General features: G+C 38.7%; 1 long non-coding RNA gene across 1 annotated transcript; it reads left to right on the forward strand.

Annotated features, from left to right (window-relative positions):
* The first annotated feature begins 388 nt into the window (after positions 1–388).
* Positions 389–3,569, forward strand: LOC140705442 (uncharacterized). Its single transcript, XR_012084827.2, has 2 exons — positions 389–620; positions 2,177–3,569. It is a non-coding gene; the product is annotated as an uncharacterized LOC140705442 (long non-coding RNA).
* Positions 3,570–4,128: the final 559 nt, after the last annotated feature.

Consider the following 4,128-nt stretch of genomic DNA (forward strand, 5'->3'; position numbering starts at 1 on the left):
TGCACTCTCACATTTTCAGTAGAGGATTGAAGACCTTCTGGAGCAGATTTCAGAGGTGAAGGAAGGAGCAAAGAGGAAATCTCATGACATATCTGGGCTACAGGCCATCAAGTCACATCTAATAGAATCTTCAAGGTATGTGAAATCTTTAAAGAATGGTTTTGCCAGTCCCAGTCCCCGGGTGAGCTTTCATAGCCAAGCGGGGATTTGAACTCCGCTCTCTTGAGTCACCATCTGACATTCCCTTCTACTACATTACACTCGCTTTTCCTACTGCATGAGTGGAAGTCCAATCAGAAAACAGATGTAGCCTCCGCCTCAGTCTACCCAAGATAAACTTTAAAAAAAAAGAGGTTGTTTATATTAGAGGATGATTGATAGAGGTAAGCAAGCTTTCAGTGAGCCATAGTGATCTATTTGTTAGGAACCCCTGATAAATTTATTTATTTATTTATTTATTTATTTATTTATTTATTTATTTATTTATTTATTTATTTATTTATTTATTTATTTATTTATTTATTTTATATGCCGCCCACTCTACCCAAAGGTCTCTGGGCCTTGAAGGAAACCCATTTCATGAGAACACTGGTGAGGAACCACTGCTGCAGTGAAGCAAGGTAACTCCTTACATGTGGCAAACTACAGTAGGCTTTCATACTTCTCAGACAGTCCCAGGCCTACTAATTTCTAGTACGTTGTCTCCTGTTTTCTAAAACGCCTGAACTAGAGAAACATGCCCTCCTGCAGAACAGTCCAAATGTCATCCAAGGTTTCCACAGAAGGGCACAAAATACCCCACTCTTCGGTAACATTTCATTGACAACATGTTGAGGCCTCTTTCCTTTTCTGGAAATATGGAACAACACAGTCAGGTCCTTGAGAATATCAAGCTACAGTCATGACTTCATCCTATGCACGGTGGCCCAAATTCTTTTGCTTGGTTATGCAGGTGTAACTTATGAAGGTGGATTGCCTTAAGTTAAAAATTATGATAAACATTGGGCAAAATCCTGTTGTGGAAAGTTACATAGCGTAAACTGAGTTCTGAGTAATTAATCTAAACACATTGAAAACCTCCTATGCCCCCTTCATATTTTGAGGCTCCCTAAATCTTCCTTTTGCCCTGGAGAAGCCTTTGGGGACTTTGGGAGTGTGAGGGAGCCTTTAACAGTCAAAAATGACTGCCAGATCACCAGTGCTGGAATCAGGAACACCAAGAGCAATCCAGTAGTGATTTTTGACTATTATAGACTTCCTCTCTCCGTCCCGAGGCAAACAGGAGCCCTAGAGAGCCTTCAGACCTGAAAGGGGGACAGAAAGATTTCAAACTGTTGAAATAAATTATTTTCAGTGCCCAGATCCGGTTTATGGTAGTGTAACTTCATGCCAACAAGATTTTGCCTGCTATTTGTTGCATACTGAGTTATGTGATTTAGTATTCAAGTGACAGCATCTACAGTGATTTCTTAGCCTGGAGCAATTTGCCTCCAAAAGTTATGCCACTTGAGTAGCTACACAAGAAGATTTTGGCCAGTGCCAAGATACAGAGGTTTTAATACAATATCTATTCCATGAACGCCTCTGGCCATTATCACTTCAGACTGGTTTCTGAAATACACCCTACTCCCATTTTTACAAATTGTTTTCTGCTGTCAAAGGGAGCGGGAAATGCAGCAAGTTCCTTCTTCATTTAACTGCCATTTCCACTGTTCAGTTTTTTAATGGAAACTGTCACAAACTGCTGCAGAGGACACTAAATGGGGCTGTAATCGTTGAAAAACAACGAAGCCATGATACCAAAGTCCCTGACGAATACCATAGTCACTTTTCATATTAACATAATACCAATATTTATGTTGCTGCTTCCTGGCTAATGATAATTTGTCAGTAACTTTTACATTTTAAAGCCTTTACTGTTTCAAGCAGAACTTGGAAAAGTTATTTTTCAAAAAGAAGATAGATCTCAGAATCCTTAAATCAAAAGGGATGTGGGGTGCTGGTTAGGGGCTATATGTCAGCTGTAGCTAAAAAGGTAATGTTTCCAGGCTCAGGTTGAAAGGCAAAAATACAACATTCGGATTGAAGTATTATGTGCAGTCTTGTTTCCTTGTTCATAGAATTTTGCAGATGGTTCATGTTTTCTCATCCATTCTGTATTTTTTTTCCTTACCAGGAAGTGCCAGGGTACTTGCGTGGAACAACTTTATTGTGACATTTGAGTGTTGACATTACGCATGCTCTCCTTGTCTGGAAGCACCTTAAAACAGTGGTTCCCAACCTTGGGTCTCCAGATGTTCTTGGACTTCGAGTAGGTCACAAAGTCACAAGTGTCCCCTTTGAGCGAGAGGCACTGTCCTTCTGTTTAAAGTATAAAAATCATTTTCAACTTTGCTTCTGTTCTGTACATATAAATTAGCTTCTGCAATTTAATGTAAATTGTTCTCTTTTACTCTCCTTTTTGGCAACTGCCCAACCCGACTGGAAAAGAAAAATCAACAACACTACCATAAGTAGTAGTTTTAAAGATACCTGCAATCATGGTTTCTCTTAATGCTGGATTGCTCAGTGACTGAGGTCTCTGGCTGTGGAGTCAGAGGTCAGGAGTCCCCACTATGCATCCTTGACAGGGGCTGCACTCAATGATTCATAGGGTCCCTTCCAGCTCTACAATTCTAAGGTGATGATGATTGCCAAGTATAAACTCTCTTATATTAGGCTAATCTTAATTTATATGAAGCTACATGAGAATGACAAACATAGATTTTTCAGGCCAAATGGAGGCTCAATCCTGATAGTTGAGTTTACAGATGGCTACAGCCCTACCTATGGCTTTTAAAAAAGTGTTTAATCATGGAAAACTAAATCCACATTTCTTTGGCAGCTAGCACTGATTATGCAGATGTCCGTTGCAGACAGTGCTGCCAACCAATTAATGATTTTCTTGGTTGATTAACTGTCTTGCTTCAGTCAATTGAATTGATGAATTAACCATATTAAGCAATCATCAAATTATCTCAAAACAGGTGACATTTTAAGGATATTATTGAGGGTAACAATGTCTCATCAATTTATCAAAGCAATATTTTTTGTTGTCTGGAACATAGCACATCCATAATCTGTTTTGCAACACTGTGCTCTACCAAAATATTGAATATTTTATCATACTTTAGTACAAGAACAGCCTGGCATAATGTTTATATTATTTGTATCAAACTATTAACTATACTTGTATGATAACTTTATGGCCAACTGCTTGGAATCTACACCTCTTGACGATGGAATGTCTGTGCATCTAACTGTATTTCTGTAAAAATAGTTCAAGTTTTAAAATAGCAGATGGCAAATGATATATACCATCTCACTCTAGCTAATGTTATGATGGCTACACTAGAGTCAGAGAATGAGCTAATGTGGGCCACTTTGGAATGGATGGACTTGATTAGAATGATCTAATCAAGCCCAACTGTTCACCCAGAAATGGCTCTTGTCAATATTGTAAAGTGGCTTAATATTGCTCTTGCTGCTTCTGTGAAGTAGGCCCGTATCAGTTATAAAAGAACTAAAAATATTTTCTTTTCCTCATCTGAAAGTGTTTGTCAAGGAACTACAGGCAGCCAAAGCCACTGCTGTGCACATGACAAAGGGATCTCAATGGTATTTCACAAGTTCAAATCTTGATATAGTGTTCATCTCACCTAATATCATGAAGGATTATGAGACAGCCGTGAAATGCAGTTATGCTTCCCATTGGATTTTATCCACTGAATACTTGAGGGACCCAGTCTCAAATCTCTACTCAGCTATGTTATCAGGATAAAACCAACATATGCTGCCTTGACACTCGTACAATAAAGGTGGGAGAGAACCCTAACTTATAAATAAACACGGAAGCACAATGAAGTATGGGCAAGATTGAGCAAAAAGACTACACTGAACACAATAAAGTTATTTGTTCTTTGAGCAGGAGCTGACCTGGCCTAGTTTTCCAACTACTGTAGATATCTAACAAATGTAAATCTTCTGTGATTATCCTCTGTCCAGACTGGCTTTGTTCTTTAGCCAGAATAGTGGATTCAGGTAATGCAGAATTTTTTTCTACAGAAAGGCACAATTTGCTCTCTTTGT

This window comes from Pogona vitticeps, chromosome 3 (assembly GCF_051106095.1).
Source record: "Pogona vitticeps strain Pit_001003342236 chromosome 3, PviZW2.1, whole genome shotgun sequence".
Taxonomy (NCBI): Eukaryota; Metazoa; Chordata; class Lepidosauria; order Squamata; family Agamidae; genus Pogona; species Pogona vitticeps.